The sequence below is a fragment of the Camelus bactrianus genome, chromosome X (assembly GCF_048773025.1).
Source record: "Camelus bactrianus isolate YW-2024 breed Bactrian camel chromosome X, ASM4877302v1, whole genome shotgun sequence".
Classification (NCBI taxonomy): Eukaryota; Metazoa; Chordata; class Mammalia; order Artiodactyla; family Camelidae; genus Camelus; species Camelus bactrianus.
In genome coordinates this window covers 20,835,717-20,863,169 of record NC_133575.1, presented here as the reverse complement: position 1 = coordinate 20,863,169, position 27,453 = coordinate 20,835,717, and positions in this window count along the sequence as shown.

Below are 27,453 nucleotides of genomic sequence, written 5' to 3'. Positions count from 1 at the left end.
AGCCCGAATCCCTGCCTGGCCCTGGCTTGCTGAAAGCGACAGCTCGGTTCATGGGAGGGTCTGGCCCCACGGTCCGGAGTGCCGTCCCATCGTCAAGCGTGGTGCTCCTCCATCGGGCCCGGGACCTGCCCGAAAGCGGTCAGGAGGTTTTCAGGGCGATGTTTTCGTCTCCATCCACAGCTACAGAAAACTTGAGCTGGGACCAGTGCAAAGAAGCCTGGGAGATGTTTCTGCACAGCAACAACGGGCTCCACCCTCATGGCAGCATAAATGGGTCTGCTTCCCCCCTTGTTGCAAGCCGAGGGCCAGAGGCTTGTGACTTTTGCCCCCGTGTGCCGATCTCAGCGGGACGTTCATCGCAGACCCGCTGACTGAGTGAGTGAACTTCCCCCTGTGAGCAAAAGCAGCTCCCCCGGGCCGTTCCCTAGCGCAGAGGTGTTTGTTGCAAGTTGGGCTCCCCCTTCGCAGCGGAGATAGTCCTTCCTCAAAGCTGTCTGTGGTAGGGAGCAGGAGGTCACAGAGCCAGAGGCAGCTGAAGGAAGGCCCACCCTTGGCGGTGTCTGCATGCGCAGTGAGCTTCCAGCGAGTGCTGGCAAGAAGGGGCGTTGGCGGCTCTTGGAGTGTCAGAAAGACCGGGACCAAGAGGAGAACCTATGGATTCCAAGCAACGCAGTGAGTGTTGTGTGACTTTGACGGGGGCGTGGTCCTCATCCTTTACCCCCCATCCCGCTTGTGGAAACAGGATGGCTGGGGCCTCCTGGACTCCCAGCAGTTAGGATTCCCTACCTGTGAAGTGGTGCTTGTCTGTGCACTTGAGTCCGTGTATTGTGACCTCAATGCTGCTGTTTTGAGTCCCACCCTCTGATGCCCAGGGATGCAGCCTGAGGGGCCCCCATGAGAAGGAGGACACCATGAGGAGGAAAGCAGCACGGAGAAATCGGCAAATTGAATCCTGCACATTCCACGTTATGGCTTCGGGCTGACTTTCAGGAATGCCGGAAGAGCGGGATGGTTCCTGAGAATCTCTCGACCAGGCATGAGGTCTGGGCGGTTGGGTGCGACCCCGCTGCTCTAAAGGGTGCCCAGGTCTTGCTGATGAGGAGGCCGCAGTTTGGGAACAACCACTCTCCTGCGTCGCTTAAGGTCAGCACGTGCCAGGGACCGATTTGCTCTTCTGATGAGCAGGGAGTAAGTTAGCAAAAGCTGCAGAACGTAAAGCAACGGAACAAACCAGACGGTTCGGGTTTCAGTTGACGGAGGTCTGTCAGGTAAGTCTGGGCCCGTTGGCCCTCTCGGTACTGGCAGTTGAAAGGTGAGGACTGTGTGGCGGACTGCACGGGTGAGTAAGTGCTGTAGACAGCTCAGTCTCCTTTGAGCACGTTAGCGGGCGACGGAGCATTGGGCAAGGGCATAGTAGTACTGCCAGCTATTCCGTGTGGGCCGGGACAGGCGCTAAGGGCTTTTGTTTCTCCTGTCCTTTCAGAGTCACCCGTGAGGCAGGTGCGGAAACGTTGCCCGTCTCGCGGTAGAGACACCGAGGGTCAGAAATCGCCTTCGTCAGGCGCGGGGGGAGAAGCCGGGCGAGCTGCGAATGGACACGAGACGAGCGGACCCAGACGTGTGCTGTTGAAGGCGAGGAGGAGGAGGCTTCCCACCGGATGGAGGTGTGTGGGCTGTGTGTTCCGGGCAGGTCAGGCGTCTTCTCCCCGGTAAAGCTGAGCGCCAACAGGATGCAGCCGCTGCTGCTTTGTGGAGGCTTCAGGTACATCTCCCCACCACTTGGGGAGGACGCAGAAGGGCACCGAGCGTCCCAGTAAGTGAGCGTGCTGGGATGTGCGGCGGGGCCGTCACAGCCCGAATCCCAGCCTGGCCCTGGCTTGCTGAAAGCGACAGCTCGGTTCATGGGAGGGTCTGGCCCCAAGGTCCGGAGTGCCGTCCCATCGTCAAGCGTGGTGCTCCTCCATCGGGCCCGGGTCCTGCCCGAAAGCGGTCAGAAGGTTTTAAGGGCGATGTTTTCATCTCCATCCAGAGCTACAGAAAACTTGAGCTGGGACCAGTGCAAAGAAGCCTGGGAGATGGTTCTGCACAGCAGCAACGGGCTCCACCCTCATGGCAGCATAAAGAGGTCAGCTTCCCCCCTTGTTGCAAGCCGAGGGCCAGAGGCTTGTGACTTTTGCCCCCGTGTGCCGATCTCAGCGGGACGTTCATCGCAGACCCGCTGACTGAGTGAGTGAACTTCCCCCTGTGAGCAAAAGCAGCTCCCCCGGGCCGTTCCCTAGCGCAGAGGTGTTTGTTGCAAGTTGGGCTCCCCCTTCGCAGCGGAGATAGTCCTTCCTCAAAGCTGTCTGTGGTAGGGAGCAGGAGGTCACAGAACCAGAGGCAGCTGAAGGAAGGCCCACCCTTGGCGGTGTCTGCATGCGCAGTGAGCTTCCAGCGAGTGCTGGCAAGAAGGGGCGTTGGCGGCTCTTGGAGTGTCAGAAAGCCCGGGACCAAGAGGAGAACCTATGGATTCCAAGCAACGCAGTGAGTGTTGGGTGAATTTGACGGGGGCGTGGTCCTCATCTGTTGCCCCTCATCCCGCTTGTGGAAACAGGATGGCTGGGGCCTCCTGGACTCCCAGCAGTTAGGATTCCCTACCTGTGAAGTGGTGCTTGTCTGTGCACTTGAGTGCTGCTGTTTTGAGTCCCACCCTCTGCTGCCCAGGGATGCAGCCTGAGGGGCCCCCATGAGAAGGAGGACACCATGAGGAGGAAAGCAGCACGGAGAAATCGGCAAATTGAATCCTGCACATTCCTCGTTGTGCCGTCGGGCTGACTTTCAGGAATGCCGGAAGAGCGGGATGGTTCCTGAGAATCTCTCGACCAGGCAGGAGGTCTGGGTGGGTGGGTGCGACCCCGCTGCTCTAAAGGGTGCCCAGGTCTTGCTGATGAGGAGGCCGCAGTTTGGGAACAACCACTCTCCTGCGTCGCTTAAGGTCAGCACGTGCCAGGGACCGATTTGCTCTTCTGATGAGCAGGGAGTAAGTTAGCAAAAGCTGCAGAACGTAAAGCAACAGAACAAACCAGACGGTTCGGGTTTCAGTTGACGGAGGTCTGTCAGGTAAGTCTGGGCCCGTTGGCCCTCTCGGTACTGGCAGTTCAAAGGTGAGGACTGTGTGGCGGACTGCACGGGTGAGTAAGTGCTGTAGACAGCTCAGTCTCCTTTGAGCACGTTAGCGGGCGACGGAGCGTTGGGCAAGGGCATAGTAGTACTGCCAGCTATTCCGTGTGGGCCGGGACAGGCGCTAAGGGCTTTTGTTTCTCCTGTCCTTTCAGAGTCACCCGTGAGGCAGGTGCGGAAACGTTGCCCGTCTCGCGGTAGAGACACCGAGGGTCAGAAATCGCCTTCGTCAGGCGCGCGGGGAGAAGCCGGGCGAGCTGCGAATGGACACGAGACGAGCGGACCCAGACGTGTGCTGTTGAAGGCGAGGAGGAGGAGGCTTCCCACCGGATGGAGGTGTGTGGGCTGTGTGTTCCGGGCAGGTCAGGCGTCTTCTCCCCGGTAAAGCTGAGCGCCAACACGATGCAGCCGCTGCTGCTTTGTGGAGGCTTCAGGTACATCTCCCCACCACTTGGGGAGGACGCAGAAGGGCACCGAGCGTCCCAGTGAGTGAGCGTGCTGGGATGTGCGGCGGGGCCGTCACAGCCCGAATCCCTGCCTGGCCCTGGCTTGCTGAAAGCGACAGCTCGGTTCATGGGAGGGTCTGGCCCCACGGTCCGGAGTGCCGTCCCATCGTCAAGCGTGGTGCTCCTCCATCGGGCCCGGGACCTGCCCGAAAGCGGTCAGAAGGTTTTCAGGGCGATGTTTTCGTCTCCATCCACAGCTACAGAAAACTTGAGCTGGGACCAGTGCAAAGAAGCCTGGGAGATGTTTCTGCACAGCAACAACGGGCTCCACCCTCATGGCAGCATAAAGGGGTCAGCTTCCCCCCTTGTTGCAAGCCGAGGGCCAGAGGCTTGTGACTTTTGCCCCCGTGTGCCGATCTCAGCGGGACGTTCATCGCAGACCCGCTGACTGAGTGAGTGAACTTCCCCCTGTGAGCAAAAGCAGCTCCCCCGGGCCGTTCCCTAGCGCAGAGGTGTTTATTGCAAGCTGGGCTCCCCCTCCGCGGCGGAGATAGTCCTTCCTCAAAGCTGTCTGTGGTAGGGAGCAGGAGGTCACAGAGCCAGAGGCAGCTGAAAGAAGGCCCACCCTTGGCGGTGTCTGCATGCGCAGTGAGCTTCCAGCGAGTGCTGGCAAGAAGGGGCGTTGGCGGCTCTTGGAGTGTCAGAAAGACCAGGACCAAGAGGAGAACCTATGGATTCCAAGCAACGCAGTGAGTGTTGTGTGACTTTGACGGGGGGGTGGTCCTCATCTGTTGCCCCTCATCCCGCTTGTGGAATCAGGATGGCTGGGGCCTCCTGGACTCCCAGCAGTTAGGATTCCCTACCTGTGAAGTGGTGCTTGTCTGTGCACTTGAGTCCGTGTATTGTGACCTCAATGCTGCTGTTTTGAGTCCCACCCTCTGATGCCCAGGAATGCAGCCTGAGGGGCCCCCATGAGAAGGAGGACACCATGAGGAGGAAAGCAGCACGGAGAAATCGGCAAATTGAATCCTGCACATTCCACGTTGTAGCGTCGGGCTGACTTCCGGAATGCCGGAAGAGCGGGATGGTTCCTGAGAATCTCTCGACCAGGCATGAGGTCTGGGCGGTTGGGTGCAACCCCGCTGCTCTAAAGGGTGCCCAGGTCTTGCTGATGAGGTAGCCGCAGTTTGAGAACAACCACTCTCCTGCGTCGCTTAAGGTCAGCACGTGCCAGGGACCGATTTGCTCTTCTGATGAGCAGGGAGTAAGTTAGCAAAAGCTGCAGAACGTAAAGCAACAGAACAAACCAGACGGTTCGGGTTTCAGTTGACGGAGGTCTGTCAGGTAAGTCTGGGCCCGTTGGCCCTCTCGGTACTGGCAGTTGAAAGGTGAGGACTGTGTGGCGGACTGCACGGGTGAGTAAGTGCTGTAGACAGCTCAGTCTCCTTTGAGCACGTTAGCGGGCGACGGAGCGTTGGGCAAGGGCATAGTAGTACTGCCAGCTATTCCGTGTGGGCCGGGACAGGCGCTAAGGGCTTTTGTTTCTCCTGTCCTTTCAGAGTGACCCGTGAGGCAGGTGCGGAAACGTTGCCCGTCTCGCGGTAGAGACACCGAGGGTCAGAAATCGCCTTCGTCAGGCGCGCGGGGAGAAGCCGGGCGAGCTGCGAATGGACACGAGACGAGCGGACCCAGACGTGTGCTGTTGAAGGCGAGGAAGAGGAGGCTTCCCACCGGATGGAGGTGTGTGGGCTGTGTGTTCCGGGCAGGTCAGGCGTCTTCTCCCCGGTAAAGCTGAGCGCCAACACGATGCAGCCGCTGCTGCTTTGTGGAGGCTTCAGGTACATCTCCCCACCACTTGGGGAGGACGCAGAAGGGCACCGAGCGTCCCAGTGAGTGAGCGTGCTGGGATGTGCGGCGGGGCCGTCACAGCCCGAATCCCTGCCTGGCCCTGGCTTGCTGAAAGCGACAGCTCGGTTCATGGGAGGGTCTGGCCCCACGGTCCGGAGTGCCGTCCCATCGTCAAGCGTGGTGCTCCTCCATCGGGCCCGGGACCTGCCCGAAAGCGGTCAGGAGGTTTTCAGGGCGATGTTTTCGTCTCCATCCACAGCTACAGAAAACTTGAGCTGGGACCAGTGCAAAGAAGCCTGGGAGATGTTTCTGCACAGCAACAACGGGCTCCACCCTCATGGCAGCATAAATGGGTCTGCTTCCCCCCTTGTTGCAAGCCGAGGGCCAGAGGCTTGTGACTTTTGCCCCCGTGTGCCGATCTCAGCGGGACGTTCATCGCAGACCCGCTGACTGAGTGAGTGAACTTCCCCCTGTGAGCAAAAGCAGCTCCCCCGGGCCGTTCCCTAGCGCAGAGGTGTTTGTTGCAAGTTGGGCTCCCCCTTCGCAGCGGAGATAGTCCTTCCTCAAAGCTGTCTGTGGTAGGGAGCAGGAGGTCACAGAGCCAGAGGCAGCTGAAGGAAGGCCCACCCTTGGCGGTGTCTGCATGCGCAGTGAGCTTCCAGCGAGTGCTGGCAAGAAGGGGCGTTGGCGGCTCTTGGAGTGTCAGAAAGACCGGGACCAAGAGGAGAACCTATGGATTCCAAGCAACGCAGTGAGTGTTGTGTGACTTTGACGGGGGCGTGGTCCTCATCCTTTACCCCCCATCCCGCTTGTGGAAACAGGATGGCTGGGGCCTCCTGGACTCCCAGCAGTTAGGATTCCCTACCTGTGAAGTGGTGCTTGTCTGTGCACTTGAGTCCGTGTATTGTGACCTCAATGCTGCTGTTTTGAGTCCCACCCTCTGATGCCCAGGGATGCAGCCTGAGGGGCCCCCATGAGAAGGAGGACACCATGAGGAGGAAAGCAGCACGGAGAAATCGGCAAATTGAATCCTGCACATTCCACGTTATGGCGTCGGGCTGACTTTCAGGAATGCCGGAAGAGCGGGATGGTTCCTGAGAATCTCTCGACCAGGCATGAGGTCTGGGCGGTTGGGTGCGACCCCGCTGCTCTAAAGGGTGCCCAGGTCTTGCTGATGAGGAGGCCGCAGTTTGGGAACAACCACTCTCCTGCGTCGCTTAAGGTCAGCACGTGCCAGGGACCGATTTGCTCTTCTGATGAGCAGGGAGTAAGTTAGCAAAAGCTGCAGAACGTAAAGCAACGGAACAAACCAGACGGTTCGGGTTTCAGTTGACGGAGGTCTGTCAGGTAAGTCTGGGCCCGTTGGCCCTCTCGATACTGGCAGTTGAAAGGTGAGGACTGTGTGGCGGACTGCACGGGTGAGTAAGTGCTGTAGACAGCTCAGTCTCCTTTGAGCACGTTAGCGGGCGACGGAGCATTGGGCAAGGGCATAGTAGTACTGCCAGCTATTCCGTGTGGGCCGGGACAGGCGCTAAGGGCTTTTGTTTCTCCTGTCCTTTCAGAGTCACCCGTGAGGCAGGTGCGGAAACGTTGCCCGTCTCGCGGTAGAGACACCGAGGGTCAGAAATCGCCTTCGTCAGGCGCGGGGGGAGAAGCCGGGCGAGCTGCGAATGGACACGAGACGAGCGGACCCAGACGTGTGCTGTTGAAGGCGAGGAGGAGGAGGCTTCCCACCGGATGGAGGTGTGTGGGCTGTGTGTTCCGGGCAGGTCAGGCGTCTTCTCCCCGGTAAAGCTGAGCGCCAACAGGATGCAGCCGCTGCTGCTTTGTGGAGGCTTCAGGTACATCTCCCCACCACTTGGGGAGGACGCAGAAGGGCACCGAGCGTCCCAGTAAGTGAGCGTGCTGGGATGTGCGGCGGGGCCGTCACAGCCCGAATCCCAGCCTGGCCCTGGCTTGCTGAAAGCGACAGCTCGGTTCATGGGAGGGTCTGGCCCCAAGGTCCGGAGTGCCGTCCCATCGTCAAGCGTGGTGCTCCTCCATCGGGCCCGGGTCCTGCCCGAAAGCGGTCAGAAGGTTTTAAGGGCGATGTTTTCATCTCCATCCAGAGCTACAGAAAACTTGAGCTGGGACCAGTGCAAAGAAGCCTGGGAGATGGTTCTGCACAGCAGCAACGGGCTCCACCCTCATGGCAGCATAAAGAGGTCAGCTTCCCCCCTTGTTGCAAGCCGAGGGCCAGAGGCTTGTGACTTTTGCCCCCGTGTGCCGATCTCAGCGGGACGTTCATCGCAGACCCGCTGACTGAGTGAGTGAACTTCCCCCTGTGAGCAAAAGCAGCTCCCCCGGGCCGTTCCCTAGCGCAGAGGTGTTTGTTGCAAGTTGGGCTCCCCCTTCGCAGCGGAGATAGTCCTTCCTCAAAGCTGTCTGTGGTAGGGAGCAGGAGGTCACAGAACCAGAGGCAGCTGAAGGAAGGCCCACCCTTGGCGGTGTCTGCATGCGCAGTGAGCTTCCAGCGAGTGCTGGCAAGAAGGGGCGTTGGCGGCTCTTGGAGTGTCAGAAAGCCCGGGACCAAGAGGAGAACCTATGGATTCCAAGCAACGCAGTGAGTGTTGGGTGAATTTGACGGGGGCGTGGTCCTCATCTGTTGCCCCTCATCCCGCTTGTGGAAACAGGATGGCTGGGGCCTCCTGGACTCCCAGCAGTTAGGATTCCCTACCTGTGAAGTGGTGCTTGTCTGTGCACTTGAGTGCTGCTGTTTTGAGTCCCACCCTCTGCTGCCCAGGGATGCAGCCTGAGGGGCCCCCATGAGAAGGAGGACACCATGAGGAGGAAAGCAGCACGGAGAAATCGGCAAATTGAATCCTGCACATTCCTCGTTGTGCCGTCGGGCTGACTTTCAGGAATGCCGGAAGAGCGGGATGGTTCCTGAGAATCTCTCGACCAGGCAGGAGGTCTGGGCGGGTGGGTGCGACCCCGCTGCTCTAAAGGGTGCCCAGGTCTTGCTGATGAGGAGGCCGCAGTTTGGGAACAACCACTCTCCTGCGTCGCTTAAGGTCAGCACGTGCCAGGGACCGATTTGCTCTTCTGATGAGCAGGGAGTAAGTTAGCAAAAGCTGCAGAACGTAAAGCAACAGAACAAACCAGACGGTTCGGGTTTCAGTTGACGGAGGTCTGTCAGGTAAGTCTGGGCCCGTTGGCCCTCTCGGTACTGGCAGTTCAAAGGTGAGGACTGTGTGGCGGACTGCACGGGTGAGTAAGTGCTGTAGACAGCTCAGTCTCCTTTGAGCACGTTAGCGGGCGACGGAGCGTTGGGCAAGGGCATAGTAGTACTGCCAGCTATTCCGTGTGGGCCGGGACAGGCGCTAAGGGCTTTTGTTTCTCCTGTCCTTTCAGAGTCACCCGTGAGGCAGGTGCGGAAACGTTGCCCGTCTCGCGGTAGAGACACCGAGGGTCAGAAATCGCCTTCGTCAGGCGCGCGGGGAGAAGCCGGGCGAGCTGCGAATGGACACGAGACGAGCGGACCCAGACGTGTGCTGTTGAAGGCGAGGAGGAGGAGGCTTCCCACCGGATGGAGGTGTGTGGGCTGTGTGTTCCGGGCAGGTCAGGCGTCTTCTCCCCGGTAAAGCTGAGCGCCAACAGGATGCAGCCGCTGCTGCTTTGTGGAGGCTTCAGGTACATCTCCCCACCACTTGGGGAGGACGCAGAAGGGCACCGAGCGTCCCAGTGAGTGAGCGTGCTGGGATGTGCGGCGGGGCCGTCACAGCCCGAATCCCTGCCTGGCCCTGGCTTGCTGAAAGCGACAGCTCGGTTCATGGGAGGGTCTGGCCCCACGGTCCGGAGTGCCGTCCCATCGTCAAGCGTGGTGCTCCTCCATCGGGCCCGGGACCTGCCCGAAAGCGGTCAGAAGGTTTTCAGGGCGATGTTTTCGTCTCCATCCACAGCTACAGAAAACTTGAGCTGGGACCAGTGCAAAGAAGCCTGGGAGATGTTTCTGCACAGCAACAACGGGCTCCACCCTCATGGCAGCATAAAGGGGTCAGCTTCCCCCCTTGTTGCAAGCCGAGGGCCAGAGGCTTGTGACTTTTGCCCCCGTGTGCCGATCTCAGCGGGACGTTCATCGCAGACCCGCTGACTGAGTGAGTGAACTTCCCCCTGTGAGCAAAAGCAGCTCCCCCGGGCCGTTCCCTAGCGCAGAGGTGTTTATTGCAAGCTGGGCTCCCCCTCCGCGGCGGAGATAGTCCTTCCTCAAAGCTGTCTGTGGTAGGGAGCAGGAGGTCACAGAGCCAGAGGCAGCTGAAGGAAGGCCCACCCTTGGCGGTGTCTGCATGCGCAGTGAGCTTCCAGCGAGTGCTGGCAAGAAGGGGCGTTGGCGGCTCTTGGAGTGTCAGAAAGACCGGGACCAAGAGGAGAACCTATGGATTCCAAGCAACGCAGTGAGTGTTGTGTGACTTTGACGGGGGCGTGGTCCTCATCCTTTACCCCCCATCCCGCTTGTGGAAACAGGATGGCTGGGGCCTCCTGGACTCCCAGCAGTTAGGATTCCCTACCTGTGAAGTGGTGCTTGTCTGTGCACTTGAGTCCGTGTATTGTGACCTCAATGCTGCTGTTTTGAGTCCCACCCTCTGATGCCCAGGGATGCAGCCTGAGGGGCCCCCATGAGAAGGAGGACACCATGAGGAGGAAAGCAGCACGGAGAAATCGGCAAATTGAATCCTGCACATTCCACGTTATGGCGTCGGGCTGACTTTCAGGAATGCCGGAAGAGCGGGATGGTTCCTGAGAATCTCTCGACCAGGCATGAGGTCTGGGCGGTTGGGTGCGACCCCGCTGCTCTAAAGGGTGCCCAGGTCTTGCTGATGAGGAGGCCGCAGTTTGGGAACAACCACTCTCCTGCGTCGCTTAAGGTCAGCACGTGCCAGGGACCGATTTGCTCTTCTGATGAGCAGGGAGTAAGTTAGCAAAAGCTGCAGAACGTAAAGCAACGGAACAAACCAGACGGTTCGGGTTTCAGTTGACGGAGGTCTGTCAGGTAAGTCTGGGCCCGTTGGCCCTCTCGGTACTGGCAGTTGAAAGGTGAGGACTGTGTGGCGGACTGCACGGGTGAGTAAGTGCTGTAGACAGCTCAGTCTCCTTTGAGCACGTTAGCGGGCGACGGAGCATTGGGCAAGGGCATAGTAGTACTGCCAGCTATTCCGTGTGGGCCGGGACAGGCGCTAAGGGCTTTTGTTTCTCCTGTCCTTTCAGAGTGACCCGTGAGGCAGGTGCGGAAACGTTGCCCGTCTCGCGGTAGAGACACCGAGGGTCAGAAATCGCCTTCGTCAGGCGCGGGGGGAGAAGCCGGGCGAGCTGCGAATGGACACGAGACGAGCGGACCCAGACGTGTGCTGTTGAAGGCGAGGAGGAGGAGGCTTCCCACCGGATGGAGGTGTGTGGGCTGTGTGTTCCGGGCAGGTCAGGCGTCTTCTCCCCGGTAAAGCTGAGCGCCAACAGGATGCAGCCGCTGCTGCTTTGTGGAGGCTTCAGGTACATCTCCCCACCACTTGGGGAGGACGCAGAAGGGCACCGAGCGTCCCAGTAAGTGAGCGTGCTGGGATGTGCGGCGGGGCCGTCACAGCCCGAATCCCAGCCTGGCCCTGGCTTGCTGAAAGCGACAGCTCGGTTCATGGGAGGGTCTGGCCCCAAGGTCCGGAGTGCCGTCCCATCGTCAAGCGTGGTGCTCCTCCATCGGGCCCGGGTCCTGCCCGAAAGCGGTCAGAAGGTTTTAAGGGCGATGTTTTCATCTCCATCCAGAGCTACAGAAAACTTGAGCTGGGACCAGTGCAAAGAAGCCTGGGAGATGGTTCTGCACAGCAGCAACGGGCTCCACCCTCATGGCAGCATAAAGAGGTCAGCTTCCCCCCTTGTTGCAAGCCGAGGGCCAGAGGCTTGTGACTTTTGCCCCCGTGTGCCGATCTCAGCGGGACGTTCATCGCAGACCCGCTGACTGAGTGAGTGAACTTCCCCCTGTGAGCAAAAGCAGCTCCCCCGGGCCGTTCCCTAGCGCAGAGGTGTTTGTTGCAAGTTGGGCTCCCCCTTCGCAGCGGAGATAGTCCTTCCTCAAAGCTGTCTGTGGTAGGGAGCAGGAGGTCACAGAACCAGAGGCAGCTGAAGGAAGGCCCACCCTTGGCGGTGTCTGCATGCGCAGTGAGCTTCCAGCGAGTGCTGGCAAGAAGGGGCGTTGGCGGCTCTTGGAGTGTCAGAAAGCCCGGGACCAAGAGGAGAACCTATGGATTCCAAGCAACGCAGTGAGTGTTGGGTGAATTTGACGGGGGCGTGGTCCTCATCTGTTGCCCCTCATCCCGCTTGTGGAAACAGGATGGCTGGGGCCTCCTGGACTCCCAGCAGTTAGGATTCCCTACCTGTGAAGTGGTGCTTGTCTGTGCACTTGAGTGCTGCTGTTTTGAGTCCCACCCTCTGCTGCCCAGGGATGCAGCCTGAGGGGCCCCCATGAGAAGGAGGACACCATGAGGAGGAAAGCAGCACGGAGAAATCGGCAAATTGAATCCTGCACATTCCTCGTTGTGCCGTCGGGCTGACTTTCAGGAATGCCGGAAGAGCGGGATGGTTCCTGAGAATCTCTCGACCAGGCAGGAGGTCTGGGTGGGTGGGTGCGACCCCGCTGCTCTAAAGGGTGCCCAGGTCTTGCTGATGAGGAGGCCGCAGTTTGGGAACAACCACTCTCCTGCGTCGCTTAAGGTCAGCACGTGCCAGGGACCGATTTGCTCTTCTGATGAGCAGGGAGTAAGTTAGCAAAAGCTGCAGAACGTAAAGCAACAGAACAAACCAGACGGTTCGGGTTTCAGTTGACGGAGGTCTGTCAGGTAAGTCTGGGCCCGTTGGCCCTCTCGGTACTGGCAGTTCAAAGGTGAGGACTGTGTGGCGGACTGCACGGGTGAGTAAGTGCTGTAGACAGCTCAGTCTCCTTTGAGCACGTTAGCGGGCGACGGAGCGTTGGGCAAGGGCATAGTAGTACTGCCAGCTATTCCGTGTGGGCCGGGACAGGCGCTAAGGGCTTTTGTTTCTCCTGTCCTTTCAGAGTCACCCGTGAGGCAGGTGCGGAAACGTTGCCCGTCTCGCGGTAGAGACACCGAGGGTCAGAAATCGCCTTCGTCAGGCGCGCGGGGAGAAGCCGGGCGAGCTGCGAATGGACACGAGACGAGCGGACCCAGACGTGTGCTGTTGAAGGCGAGGAGGAGGAGGCTTCCCACCGGATGGAGGTGTGTGGGCTGTGTGTTCCGGGCAGGTCAGGCGTATTCTCCCCGGTAAAGCTGAGCGCCAACACGATGCAGCCGCTGCTGCTTTGTGGAGGCTTCAGGTACATCTCCCCACCACTTGGGGAGGACGCAGAAGGGCACCGAGCGTCCCAGTGAGTGAGCGTGCTGGGATGTGCGGCGGGGCCGTCACAGCCCGAATCCCTGCCTGGCCCTGGCTTGCTGAAAGCGACAGCTCGGTTCATGGGAGGGTCTGGCCCCACGGTCCGGAGTGCCGTCCCATCGTCAAGCGTGGTGCTCCTCCATCGGGCCCGGGACCTGCCCGAAAGCGGTCAGAAGGTTTTCAGGGCGATGTTTTCGTCTCCATCCACAGCTACAGAAAACTTGAGCTGGGACCAGTGCAAAGAAGCCTGGGAGATGTTTCTGCACAGCAACAACGGGCTCCACCCTCATGGCAGCATAAAGGGGTCAGCTTCCCCCCTTGTTGCAAGCCGAGGGCCAGAGGCTTGTGACTTTTGCCCCCGTGTGCCGATCTCAGCGGGACGTTCATCGCAGACCCGCTGACTGAGTGAGTGAACTTCCCCCTGTGAGCAAAAGCAGCTCCCCCGGGCCGTTCCCTAGCGCAGAGGTGTTTATTGCAAGCTGGGCTCCCCCTCCGCGGCGGAGATAGTCCTTCCTCAAAGCTGTCTGTGGTAGGGAGCAGGAGGTCACAGAGCCAGAGGCAGCTGAAGGAAGGCCCACCCTTGGCGGTGTCTGCATGCGCAGTGAGCTTCCAGCGAGTGCTGGCAAGAAGGGGCGTTGGCGGCTCTTGGAGTGTCAGAAAGACCGGGACCAAGAGGAGAACCTATGGATTCCAAGCAACGCAGTGAGTGTTGTGTGACTTTGACGGGGGCGTGGTCCTCATCCTTTACCCCCCATCCCGCTTGTGGAAACAGGATGGCTGGGGCCTCCTGGACTCCCAGCAGTTAGGATTCCCTACCTGTGAAGTGGTGCTTGTCTGTGCACTTGAGTCCGTGTATTGTGACCTCAATGCTGCTGTTTTGAGTCCCACCCTCTGATGCCCAGGGATGCAGCCTGAGGGGCCCCCATGAGAAGGAGGACACCATGAGGAGGAAAGCAGCACGGAGAAATCGGCAAATTGAATCCTGCACATTCCACGTTATGGCGTCGGGCTGACTTTCAGGAATGCCGGAAGAGCGGGATGGTTCCTGAGAATCTCTCGACCAGGCATGAGGTCTGGGCGGTTGGGTGCGACCCCGCTGCTCTAAAGGGTGCCCAGGTCTTGCTGATGAGGAGGCCGCAGTTTGGGAACAACCACTCTCCTGCGTCGCTTAAGGTCAGCACGTGCCAGGGACCGATTTGCTCTTCTGATGAGCAGGGAGTAAGTTAGCAAAAGCTGCAGAACGTAAAGCAACGGAACAAACCAGACGGTTCGGGTTTCAGTTGACGGAGGTCTGTCAGGTAAGTCTGGGCCCGTTGGCCCTCTCGGTACTGGCAGTTGAAAGGTGAGGACTGTGTGGCGGACTGCACGGGTGAGTAAGTGCTGTAGACAGCTCAGTCTCCTTTGAGCACGTTAGCGGGCGACGGAGCATTGGGCAAGGGCATAGTAGTACTGCCAGCTATTCCGTGTGGGCCGGGACAGGCGCTAAGGGCTTTTGTTTCTCCTGTCCTTTCAGAGTGACCCGTGAGGCAGGTGCGGAAACGTTGCCCGTCTCGCGGTAGAGACACCGAGGGTCAGAAATCGCCTTCGTCAGGCGCGGGGGGAGAAGCCGGGCGAGCTGCGAATGGACACGAGACGAGCGGACCCAGACGTGTGCTGTTGAAGGCGAGGAGGAGGAGGCTTCCCACCGGATGGAGGTGTGTGGGCTGTGTGTTCCGGGCAGGTCAGGCGTCTTCTCCCCGGTAAAGCTGAGCGCCAACAGGATGCAGCCGCTGCTGCTTTGTGGAGGCTTCAGGTACATCTCCCCACCACTTGGGGAGGACGCAGAAGGGCACCGAGCGTCCCAGTAAGTGAGCGTGCTGGGATGTGCGGCGGGGCCGTCACAGCCCGAATCCCAGCCTGGCCCTGGCTTGCTGAAAGCGACAGCTCGGTTCATGGGAGGGTCTGGCCCCAAGGTCCGGAGTGCCGTCCCATCGTCAAGCGTGGTGCTCCTCCATCGGGCCCGGGTCCTGCCCGAAAGCGGTCAGAAGGTTTTAAGGGCGATGTTTTCATCTCCATCCAGAGCTACAGAAAACTTGAGCTGGGACCAGTGCAAAGAAGCCTGGGAGATGGTTCTGCACAGCAGCAACGGGCTCCACCCTCATGGCAGCATAAAGAGGTCAGCTTCCCCCCTTGTTGCAAGCCGAGGGCCAGAGGCTTGTGACTTTTGCCCCCGTGTGCCGATCTCAGCGGGACGTTCATCGCAGACCCGCTGACTGAGTGAGTGAACTTCCCCCTGTGAGCAAAAGCAGCTCCCCCGGGCCGTTCCCTAGCGCAGAGGTGTTTGTTGCAAGTTGGGCTCCCCCTTCGCAGCGGAGATAGTCCTTCCTCAAAGCTGTCTGTGGTAGGGAGCAGGAGGTCACAGAACCAGAGGCAGCTGAAGGAAGGCCCACCCTTGGCGGTGTCTGCATGCGCAGTGAGCTTCCAGCGAGTGCTGGCAAGAAGGGGCGTTGGCGGCTCTTGGAGTGTCAGAAAGCCCGGGACCAAGAGGAGAACCTATGGATTCCAAGCAACGCAGTGAGTGTTGGGTGAATTTGACGGGGGCGTGGTCCTCATCTGTTGCCCCTCATCCCGCTTGTGGAAACAGGATGGCTGGGGCCTCCTGGACTCCCAGCAGTTAGGATTCCCTACCTGTGAAGTGGTGCTTGTCTGTGCACTTGAGTGCTGCTGTTTTGAGTCCCACCCTCTGCTGCCCAGGGATGCAGCCTGAGGGGCCCCCATGAGAAGGAGGACACCATGAGGAGGAAAGCAGCACGGAGAAATCGGCAAATTGAATCCTGCACATTCCTCGTTGTGCCGTCGGGCTGACTTTCAGGAATGCCGGAAGAGCGGGATGGTTCCTGAGAATCTCTCGACCAGGCAGGAGGTCTGGGTGGGTGGGTGCGACCCCGCTGCTCTAAAGGGTGCCCAGGTCTTGCTGATGAGGAGGCCGCAGTTTGGGAACAACCACTCTCCTGCGTCGCTTAAGGTCAGCACGTGCCAGGGACCGATTTGCTCTTCTGATGAGCAGGGAGTAAGTTAGCAAAAGCTGCAGAACGTAAAGCAACAGAACAAACCAGACGGTTCGGGTTTCAGTTGACGGAGGTCTGTCAGGTAAGTCTGGGCCCGTTGGCCCTCTCGGTACTGGCAGTTGAAAGGTGAGGACTGTGTGGCGGACTGCACGGGTGAGTAAGTGCTGTAGACAGCTCAGTCTCCTTTGAGCACGTTAGCGGGCGACGGAGCGTTGGGCAAGGGCATAGTAGTACTGCCAGCTATTCCGTGTGGGCCGGGACAGGCGCTAAGGGCTTTTGTTTCTCCTGTCCTTTCAGAGTCACCCGTGAGGCAGGTGCGGAAACGTTGCCCGTCTCGCGGTAGAGACACCGAGGGTCAGAAATCGCCTTCGTCAGGCGCGCGGGGAGAAGCCGGGCGAGCTGCGAATGGACACGAGACGAGCGGACCCAGACGTGTGCTGTTGAAGGCGAGGAGGAGGAGGCTTCCCACCGGATGGAGGTGTGTGGGCTGTGTGTTCCGGGCAGGTCAGGCGTCTTCTCCCCGGTAAAGCTGAGCGCCAACAGGATGCAGCCGCTGCTGCTTTGTGGAGGCTTCAGGTACATCTCCCCACCACTTGGGGAGGACGCAGAAGGGCACCGAGCGTCCCAGTGAGTGAGCGTGCTGGGATGTGCGGCGGGGCCGTCACAGCCCGAATCCCTGCCTGGCCCTGGCTTGCTGAAAGCGACAGCTCGGTTCATGGGAGGGTCTGGCCCCACGGTCCGGAGTGCCGTCCCATCGTCAAGCGTGGTGCTCCTCCATCGGGCCCGGGACCTGCCCGAAAGCGGTCAGAAGGTTTTCAGGGCGATGTTTTCGTCTCCATCCACAGCTACAGAAAACTTGAGCTGGGACCAGTGCAAAGAAGCCTGGGAGATGTTTCTGCACAGCAACAACGGGCTCCACCCTCATGGCAGCATAAAGGGGTCAGCTTCCCCCCTTGTTGCAAGCCGAGGGCCAGAGGCTTGTGACTTTTGCCCCCGTGTGCCGATCTCAGCGGGACGTTCATCGCAGACCCGCTGACTGAGTGAGTGAACTTCCCCCTGTGAGCAAAAGCAGCTCCCCCGGGCCGTTCCCTAGCGCAGAGGTGTTTGTTGCAAGTTGGGCTCCCCCTTCGCAGCGGAGATAGTCCTTCCTCAAAGCTGTCTGTGGTAGGGAGCAGGAGGTCACAGAGCCAGAGGCAGCTGAAAGAAGGCCCACCCTTGGCGGTGTCTGCATGCGCAGTGAGCTTCCAGCGAGTGCTGGCAAGAAGGGGCGTTGGCGGCTCTTGGAGTGTCAGAAAGACCAGGACCAAGAGGAGAACCTATGGATTCCAAGCAACGCAGTGAGTGTTGTGTGACTTTGACGGGGGGGTGGTCCTCATCTGTTGCCCCTCATCCCGCTTGTGGAATCAGGATGGCTGGGGCCTCCTGGACTCCCAGCAGTTAGGATTCCCTACCTGTGAAGTGGTGCTTGTCTGTGCACTTGAGTCCGTGTATTGTGACCTCAATGCTGCTGTTTTGAGTCCCACCCTCCGCTGCCCAGGGATGCAGCCTGAGGGGCCCCCATGAGAAGGAGGACACCATGAGGAGGAAAGCAGCACGGAGAAATCGGCAAATTGAATCCTGCACATTCCTCGTTGTGCCGTCGGGCTGACTTTCAGGAATGCCGGAAGAGCGGGATGGTTCCTGAGAATCTCTCGACCAGGCAGGAGTTCTGGGCGGGTGGGTGCGACCCCGCTGCTCTAAAGGGTGCCCAGGTCTTGCTGATGAGGAGGCCGCAGTTTGGGAACAACCACTCTCCTGCGTCGCTTAAGGTCAGCACGTGCCAGGGACCGATTTGCTCTTCTGATGAGCAGGGAGTAAGTTAGCAAAAGCTGCAGAACGTAAAGCAACAGAACAAACCAGACGGTTCGGGTTTCAGTTGACGGAGGTCTGTCAGGTAAGTCTGGGCCCGTTGGCCCTCTCGGTACTGGCAGTTGAAAGGTGAGGACTGTGTGGCGGACTGCACGGGTGAGTAAGTGCTGTAGACAGCTCAGTCTCCTTTGAGCACGTTAGCGGGCGACGGAGCGTTGGGCAAGGGCATAGTAGTACTGCCAGCTATTCCGTGTGGGCCGGGACAGGCGCTAAGGGCTTTTGTTTCTCCTGTCCTTTCAGAGTCACCCGTGAGGCAGGTGCGGAAACGTTGCCCGTCTCGCGGTAGAGACACCGAGCGTCAGAAATCGCCTTCGTCAGGCGCGGGGGGAGAAGCCGGGCGAGCTGCGAATGGACACGAGACGAGCGGACCCAGACGTGTGCTATTGAAGGCGAGGAGGAGGAGGCTTCCCACCGGATGGAGGTGTGTGGGCTGTGTGTTCCGGGCAGGTCAGGCGTCTTCTCCCCGGTAAAGCTGAGCGCCAACAGGATGCAGCCGCTGCTGCTTTGTGGAGTCTTCAGGTACATCTCCCCACCACTTGGGGAGGACGCAGAAGGGCACCGAGCGTCCCAGTAAGTGAGCGTGCTGGGATGTGCGGCGGGGCCGTCACAGCCCGAATCCCAGCCTGGCCCTGGCTTGCTGAAAGCGACAGCTCGGTTCATGGGAGGGTCTGGCCCCAAGGTCCGGAGTGCCGTCCCATCGTCAAGCGTGGTGCTCCTCCATCGGGCCCGGGTCCTGCCCGAAAGCGGTCAGAAGGTTTTAAGGGCGATGTTTTCATCTCCATCCAGAGCTACAGAAAACTTGAGCTGGGACCAGTGCAAAGAAGCCTGGGAGATGGTTCTGCACAGCAGCAACGGGCTCCACCCTCATGGCAGCATAAAGAGGTCAGCTTCCCCCCTTGTTGCAAGCCGAGGGCCAGAGGCTTGTGACTTTTGCCCCCGTGTGCCGATCTCAGCGGGACGTTCATCGCAGACCCGCTGACTGAGTGAGTGAACTTCCCCCTGTGAGCAAAAGCAGCTCCCCCGGGCCGTTCCCTAGCGCAGAGGTGTTTGTTGCAAGTTGGGCTCCCCCTTCGCAGCGGAGATAGTCCTTCCTCAAAGCTGTCTGTGGTAGGGAGCAGGAGGTCACAGAGCCAGAGGCAGCTGAAGGAAGGCCCACCCTTGGCGGTGTCTGCATGCGCAGTGAGCTTCCAGCGAGTGCTGGCAAGAAGGGGCGTTGGCGGCTCTTGGAGTGTCAGAAAGCCCGGGACCAAGAGGAGAACCTATGGATTCCAAGCAACGCAGTGAGTGTTGGGTGAATTTGACGGGGGCGTGGTCCTCATCTGTTGCCCCTCATCCCGCTTGTGGAAACAGGATGGCTGGGGCCTCCTGGACTCCCAGCAGTTAGGATTCCCTACCTGTGAAGTGGTGCTTGTCTGTGCACTTGAGTGCTGCTGTTTTGAGTCCCACCCTCTGCTGCCCAGGGATGCAGCCTGAGGGGCCCCCATGAGAAGGAGGACACCATGAGGAGGAAAGCAGCACGGAGAAATCGGCAAATTGAATCCTGCACATTCCTCGTTGTGCCGTCGGGCTGACTTTCAGGAATGCCGGAAGAGCGGGATGGTTCCTGAGAATCTCTCGACCAGGCAGGAGGTCTGGGCGGGTGGGTGCGACCCCGCTGCTCTAAAGGGTGCCCAGGTCTTGCTGATGAGGAGGCCGCAGTTTGGGAACAACCACTCTCCTGCGTCGCTTAAGGTCAGCACGTGCCAGGGACCGATTTGCTCTTCTGATGAGCAGGGAGTAAGTTAGCAAAAGCTGCAGAACGTAAAGCAACAGAACAAACCAGACGGTTCGGGTTTCAGTTGACGGAGGTCTGTCAGGTAAGTCTGGGCCCGTTGGCCCTCTCGGTACTGGCAGTTGAAAGGTGAGGACTGTGTGGCGGACTGCACGGGTGAGTAAGTGCTGTAGACAGCTCAGTCTCCTTTGAGCACGTTAGCGGGCGACGGAGCGTTGGGCAAGGGCATAGTAGTACTGCCAGCTATTCCGTGTGGGCCGGGACAGGCGCTAAGGGCTTTTGTTTCTCCTGTCCTTTCAGAGTGACCCGTGAGGCAGGTGCGGAAACGTTGCCCGTCTCGCGGTAGAGACACCGAGGGTCAGAAATCGCCTTCGTCAGGCGCGGGGGGAGAAGCCGGGCGAGCTGCGAATGGACACGAGACGAGCGGACCCAGACGTGTGCTGTTGAAGGCGAGGAAGAGGAGGCTTCCCACCGGATGGAGGTGTGTGCGCTGTGTATTCCGGGCAGGTCAGGCGTCTTCTCCCCGGTAAAGCTGAGCGCCAACAGGATGCAGCCGCTGCTGCTTTGTGGAGGCTTCAGGTACATCTTCCCACCACTTGGGGAGGACGCAGAAGGGCACCGAGCGTCCCAGTGAGTGAGCGTGCTGTGATGTGCGGCGGGTCCGTCACAGCCCGAATCCCTGCCTGGCCCTGGCTTGCTGAAAGCGACAGCTCGCTTCATGGGAGGATCTGGCCCCACGGTCCGGAGTGCCGTCCCATCGTCAAGCGTGGTGCTCCTCCATCGGGCCCGGGACCTGCCCGAAAGCGGTCAGAAGGTTTTAAGGGGGATGTTTTCGTCTCCATCCAGAGCTACAGAAAACTTGAGCTGGGACCAGTCAAAGAAGCCTGGGAGATGGTTCTGCACAGCAGCAACGGGCTCCACCCTCATGGCAGCATAAAGGGGTCAGCTTCCCCCCTTGTTGCAAGCCGAGGGCCAGAGGCTTGTGACTTTTGCCCCCGTGTGCCGATCTCAGCGGGACGTTCATCGCAGACCCGCTGACTGAGTGAGTGAACTTCCCCCTGTGAGCAAAAGCAGCTCCCCCGGGCCGTTCCCTAGCGCAGAGGTGTTTGTTGCAAGTTGGGCTCCCCCTTCGCAGCGGAGATAGTCCTTCCTCAAAGCTGTCTGTGGTAGGGAGCAGGAGGTCACAGAGCCAGAGGCAGCTGAAGGAAGGCCCACCCTTGGCGGTGTCTGCATGCGCAGTGAGCTTCCAGCGAGTGCTGGCAACAAGGGGCGTTGGCGGCTCTTGGAGTGTCAGAAAGCCCGGGACCAAGAGGAGAACCTATAGATTCCAAGCAACGCAGTGAGTGTTGTGTGACTTTGACGGGGGGGTGGTCCTCATCTGTTGCCCCTCATCCCACTTGTGGAATCAGGATGGCTGGGGCCTCCTGGACTCCCAGCAGTTAGGATTCCCTACCTGTGAAGTGGTGCTTGTCTGTGCACTTGAGTGCTGCTGTTTTGAGTCCCACCCTCTGCTGCCCAGGGATGCAGCCTGAGGGGCCCCCATGAGAAGGAGGACACCATGAGGAGGAAAGCAGCACGGAGAAATCGGCAAATTGAATCCTGCACATTCCTCGTTGTGCCGTCGGGCTGACTTTCAGGAATGCCGGAAGAGCGGGATGGTTCCTGAGAATCTCTCGACCAGGCAGGAGTTCTGGGCGGGTGGGTGCGACCCCGCTGCTCTAAAGGGTGCCCAGGTCTTGCTGATGAGGAGGCCGCAGTTTGGGAACAACCACTCTCCTGCGTCGCTTAAGGTCAGCACGTGCCAGGGACCGATTTGCTCTTCTGATGAGCAGGGAGTAAGTTAGCAAAAGCTGCAGAACGTAAAGCAACAGAACAAACCAGACGGTTCGGGTTTCAGTTGACGGAGGTCTGTCAGGTAAGTCTGGGCCCGTTGGCCCTCTCGGTACTGGCAGTTGAAAGGTGAGGACTGTGTGGCGGACTGCACGGGTGAGTAAGTGCTGTAGACAGCTCAGTCTCCTTTGAGCACGTTAGCGGGCGACGGAGCGTTGGGCAAGGGCATAGTAGTACTGCCAGCTATTCCGTGTGGGCCGGGACAGGCGCTAAGGGCTTTTGTTTCTCCTGTCCTTTCAGAGTCACCCGTGAGGCAGGTGCGGAAACGTTGCCCGTCTCGCGGTAGAGACACCGAGCGTCAGAAATCGCCTTCGTCAGGCGCGGGGGGAGAAGCCGGGCGAGCTGCGAATGGACACGAGACGAGCGGACCCAGACGTGTGCTATTGAAGGCGAGGAGGAGGAGGCTTCCCACCGGATGGAGGTGTGTGGGCTGTGTGTTCCGGGCAGGTCAGGCGTCTTCTCCCCGGTAAAGCTGAGCGCCAACAGGATGCAGCCGCTGCTGCTTTGTGGAGTCTTCAGGTACATCTCCCCACCACTTGGGGAGGACGCAGAAGGGCACCGAGCGTCCCAGTAAGTGAGCGTGCTGGGATGTGCGGCGGGGCCGTCACAGCCCGAATCCCAGCCTGGCCCTGGCTTGCTGAAAGCGACAGCTCGGTTCATGGGAGGGTCTGGCCCCAAGGTCCGGAGTGCCGTCCCATCGTCAAGCGTGGTGCTCCTCCATCGGGCCCGGGTCCTGCCCGAAAGCGGTCAGAAGGTTTTAAGGGCGATGTTTTCATCTCCATCCAGAGCTACAGAAAACTTGAGCTGGGACCAGTGCAAAGAAGCCTGGGAGATGGTTCTGCACAGCAGCAACGGGCTCCACCCTCATGGCAGCATAAAGAGGTCAGCTTCCCCCCTTGTTGCAAGCCGAGGGCCAGAGGCTTGTGACTTTTGCCCCCGTGTGCCGATCTCAGCGGGACGTTCATCGCAGACCCGCTGACTGAGTGAGTGAACTTCCCCCTGTGAGCAAAAGCAGCTCCCCCGGGCCGTTCCCTAGCGCAGAGGTGTTTGTTGCAAGTTGGGCTCCCCCTTCGCAGCGGAGATAGTCCTTCCTCAAAGCTGTCTGTGGTAGGGAGCAGGAGGTCACAGAGCCAGAGGCAGCTGAAGGAAGGCCCACCCTTGGCGGTGTCTGCATGCGCAGTGAGCTTCCAGCGAGTGCTGGCAAGAAGGGGCGTTGGCGGCTCTTGGAGTGTCAGAAAGCCCGGGACCAAGAGGAGAACCTATGGATTCCAAGCAACGCAGTGAGTGTTGGGTGAATTTGACGGGGGCGTGGTCCTCATCTGTTGCCCCTCATCCCGCTTGTGGAAACAGGATGGCTGGGGCCTCCTGGACTCCCAGCAGTTAGGATTCCCTACCTGTGAAGTGGTGCTTGTCTGTGCACTTGAGTGCTGCTGTTTTGAGTCCCACCCTCTGCTGCCCAGGGATGCAGCCTGAGGGGCCCCCATGAGAAGGAGGACACCATGAGGAGGAAAGCAGCACGGAGAAATCGGCAAATTGAATCCTGCACATTCCTCGTTGTGCCGTCGGGCTGACTTTCAGGAATGCCGGAAGAGCGGGATGGTTCCTGAGAATCTCTCGACCAGGCAGGAGGTCTGGGCGGGTGGGTGCGACCCCGCTGCTCTAAAGGGTGCCCAGGTCTTGCTGATGAGGAGGCCGCAGTTTGGGAACAACCACTCTCCTGCGTCGCTTAAGGTCAGCACGTGCCAGGGACCGATTTGCTCTTCTGATGAGCAGGGAGTAAGTTAGCAAAAGCTGCAGAACGTAAAGCAACAGAACAAACCAGACGGTTCGGGTTTCAGTTGACGGAGGTCTGTCAGGTAAGTCTGGGCCCGTTGGCCCTCTCGGTACTGGCAGTTGAAAGGTGAGGACTGTGTGGCGGACTGCACGGGTGAGTAAGTGCTGTAGACAGCTCAGTCTCCTTTGAGCACGTTAGCGGGCGACGGAGCGTTGGGCAAGGGCATAGTAGTACTGCCAGCTATTCCGTGTGGGCCGGGACAGGCGCTAAGGGCTTTTGTTTCTCCTGTCCTTTCAGAGTCACCCGTGAGGCAGGTGCGGAAACGTTGCCCGTCTCGCGGTAGAGACACCGAGGGTCAGAAATCGCCTTCGTCAGGCGCGCGGGGAGAAGCCGGGCGAGCTGCGAATGGACACGAGACGAGCGGACCCAGACGTGTGCTGTTGAAGGCGAGGAAGAGGAGGCTTCCCACCGGATGGAGGTGTGTGCGCTGTGTATTCCGGGCAGGTCAGGCGTCTTCTCCCCGGTAAAGCTGAGCGCCAACAGGATGCAGCCGCTGCTGCTTTGTGGAGGCTTCAGGTACATCTTCCCACCACTTGGGGAGGACGCAGAAGGGCACCGAGCGTCCCAGTGAGTGAGCGTGCTGTGATGTGCGGCGGGTCCGTCACAGCCCGAATCCCTGCCTGGCCCTGGCTTGCTGAAAGCGACAGCTCGCTTCATGGGAGGATCTGGCCCCACGGTCCGGAGTGCCGTCCCATCGTCAAGCGTGGTGCTCCTCCATCGGGCCCGGGACCTGCCCGAAAGCGGTCAGAAGGTTTTAAGGGGGATGTTTTCGTCTCCATCCAGAGCTACAGAAAACTTGAGCTGGGACCAGTCAAAGAAGCCTGGGAGATGGTTCTGCACAGCAGCAACGGGCTCCACCCTCATGGCAGCATAAAGGGGTCAGCTTCCCCCCTTGTTGCAAGCCGAGGGCCAGAGGCTTGTGACTTTTGCCCCCGTGTGCCGATCTCAGCGGGACGTTCATCGCAGACCCGCTGACTGAGTGAGTGAACTTCCCCCTGTGAGCAAAAGCAGCTCCCCCGGGCCGTTCCCTAGCGCAGAGGTGTTTGTTGCAAGTTGGGCTCCCCCTTCGCAGCGGAGATAGTCCTTCCTCAAAGCTGTCTGTGGTAGGGAGCAGGAGGTCACAGAGCCAGAGGCTGCTGAAGGAAGGCCCACCCTTGGCGGTGTCTGCATGCGCAGTGAGCTTCCAGCGAGTGCTGGCAAGAAGGGGCGTTGGCGGCTCTTGGAGTGTCAGAAAGCCCGGGACCAAGAGGAGAACCTATAGATTCCAAGCAACGCAGTGAGTGTTGTGTGACTTTGACGGGGGGGTGGTCCTCATCTGTTGCCCCTCATCCCGCTTGTGGAATCAGGATGGCTGGGGCCTCCTGGACTCCCAGCAGTTAGGATTCCCTACCTGTGAAGTGGTGCTTGTCTGTGCACTTGAGTCCGTGTATTGTGACCTCAATGCTGCTGTTTTGAGTCCCACCCTCTGCTGCCCAGGGATGCAGCCTGAGGGGCCCCCATGAGAAGGAGGACACCATGAGGAGGAAAGCAGCACGGAGAAATCGGCAAATTGAATCCTGCACATTCCTCGTTGTGCCGTCGGGCTGACTTTCAGGAATGCCGGAAGAGCGGGATGGTTCCTGAGAATCTCTCGACCAGGCAGGAGGTCTGGGCGGGTGGGTGCGACCCCGCTGCTCTAAAGGGTGCCCAGGTCTTGCTGATGAGGAGGCCGCAGTTTGGGAACAACCACTCTCCTGCGTCGCTTAAGGTCAGCACGTGCCAGGGACCGATTTGCTCTTCTGATGAGCAGGGAGTAAGTTAGCAAAAGCTGCAGAACGTAAAGCAACAGAACAAACCAGACGGTTCGGGTTTCAGTTGACGGAGGTCTGTCAGGTAAGTCTGGGCCCGTTGGCCCTCTCGGTACTGGCAGTTGAAAGGTGAGGACTGTGTGGCGGACTGCACGGGTGAGTAAGTGCTGTAGACAGCTCAGTCTCCTTTGAGCACGTTAGCGGGCGACGGAGCATTGGGCAAGGGCATAGTAGTACTGCCAGCTATTCCGTGTGGGCCGGGACAGGCGCTAAGGGCTTTTGTTTCTCCTGTCCTTTCAGAGTCACCCGTGAGGCAGGTGCGGAAACGTTGCCCGTCTCGCGGTAGAGACACCTAGCGTCAGAAATCGCCTTCGTCAGGCGCGGGGGGAGAAGCCGGGCGAGCTGCGAATGGACACGAGACGAGCGGACCCAGACGTGTGCTGTTGAAGGCGAGGAGGAGGAGGCTTCCCACCGGATGGAGGTGTGTGGGCTGTGTGTTCCGGGCAGGTCAGGCGTCTTCTCCCCGGTAAAGCTGAGCGCCAACAGGATGCAGCCGCTGCTGCTTTGTGGAGTCTTCAGGTACATCTCCCCACCACTTGGGGAGGACGCAGAAGGGCACCGAGCGTCCCAGTAAGTGAGCGTGCTGGGATGTGCGGCGGGGCCGTCACAGCCCGAATCCCAGCCTGGCCCTGGCTTGCTGAAAGCGACAGCTCGGTTCATGGGAGGGTCTGGCCCCAAGGTCCGGAGTGCCGTCCCATCGTCAAGCGTGGTGCTCCTCCATCGGGCCCGGGTCCTGCCCGAAAGCGGTCAGAAGGTTTTAAGGGCGATGTTTTCATCTCCATCCAGAGCTACAGAAAACTTGAGCTGGGACCAGTGCAAAGAAGCCTGGGAGATGGTTCTGCACAGCAGCAACGGGCTCCACCCTCATGGCAGCATAAAGAGGTCAGCTTCCCCCCTTGTTGCAAGCCGAGGGCCAGAGGCTTGTGACTTTTGCCCCCGTGTGCCGATCTCAGCGGGACGTTCATCGCAGACCCGCTGACTGAGTGAGTGAACTTCCCCCTGTGAGCAAAAGCAGCTCCCCCGGGCCGTTCCCTAGCGCAGAGGTGTTTGTTGCAAGTTGGGCTCCCCCTTCGCAGCGGAGATAGTCCTTCCTCAAAGCTGTCTGTGGTAGGGAGCAGGAGGTCACAGAACCAGAGGCAGCTGAAGGAAGGCCCACCCTTGGCGGTGTCTGCATGCGCAGTGAGCTTCCAGCGAGTGCTGGCAAGAAGGGGCGTTGGCGGCTCTTGGAGTGTCAGAAAGCCCGGGACCAAGAGGAGAACCTATGGATTCCAAGCAACGCAGTGAGTGTTGGGTGAATTTGACGGGGGCGTGGTCCTCATCTGTTGCCCCTCATCCCGCTTGTGGAAACAGGATGGCTGGGGCCTCCTGGACTCCCAGCAGTTAGGATTCCCTACCTGTGAAGTGGTGCTTGTCTGTGCACTTGAGTGCTGCTGTTTTGAGTCCCACCCTCTGCTGCCCAGGGATGCAGCCTGAGGGGCCCCCATGAGAAGGAGGACACCATGAGGAGGAAAGCAGCACGGAGAAATCGGCAAATTGAATCCTGCACATTCCTCGTTGTGCCGTCGGGCTGACTTTCAGGAATGCCGGAAGAGCGGGATGGTTCCTGAGAATCTCTCGACCAGGCAGGAGTTCTGGGCGGGTGGGTGCGACCCCGCTGCTCTAAAGGGTGCCCAGGTCTTGCTGATGAGGAGGCCGCAGTTTGGGAACAACCACTCTCCTGCGTCGCTTAAGGTCAGCACGTGCCAGGGACCGATTTGCTCTTCTGATGAGCAAGGAGTAAGTTAGCAAAAGCTGCAGAACGTAAAGCAACAGAACAAACCAGACGGTTCGGGTTTCAGTTGACGGAGGTCTGTCAGGTAAGTCTGGGCCCGTTGGCCCTCTCGGTACTGGCAGTTGAAAGGTGAGGACTGTGTGGCGGACTGCACGGGTGAGTAAGTGCTGTAGACAGCTCAGTCTCCTTTGAGCACGTTAGCGGGCGACGGAGCGTTGGGCAAGGGCATAGTAGTACTGCCAGCTATTCCGTGTGGGCCGGGACAGGCGCTAAGGGCTTTTGTTTCTCCTGTCCTTTCAGAGTCACCCGTGAGGCAGGTGCGGAAACGTTGCCCGTCTCGCGGTAGAGACACCGAGGGTCAGAAATCGCCTTCGTCAGGCGCGGGGGGAGAAGCCGGGCGAGCTGCGAATGGACACGAGACGAGCGGACCCAGACGTGTGCTGTTGAAGGCGAGGAAGAGGAGGCTTCCCACCGGATGGAGGTGTGTGCGCTGTGTATTCCGGGCAGGTCAGGCGTCTT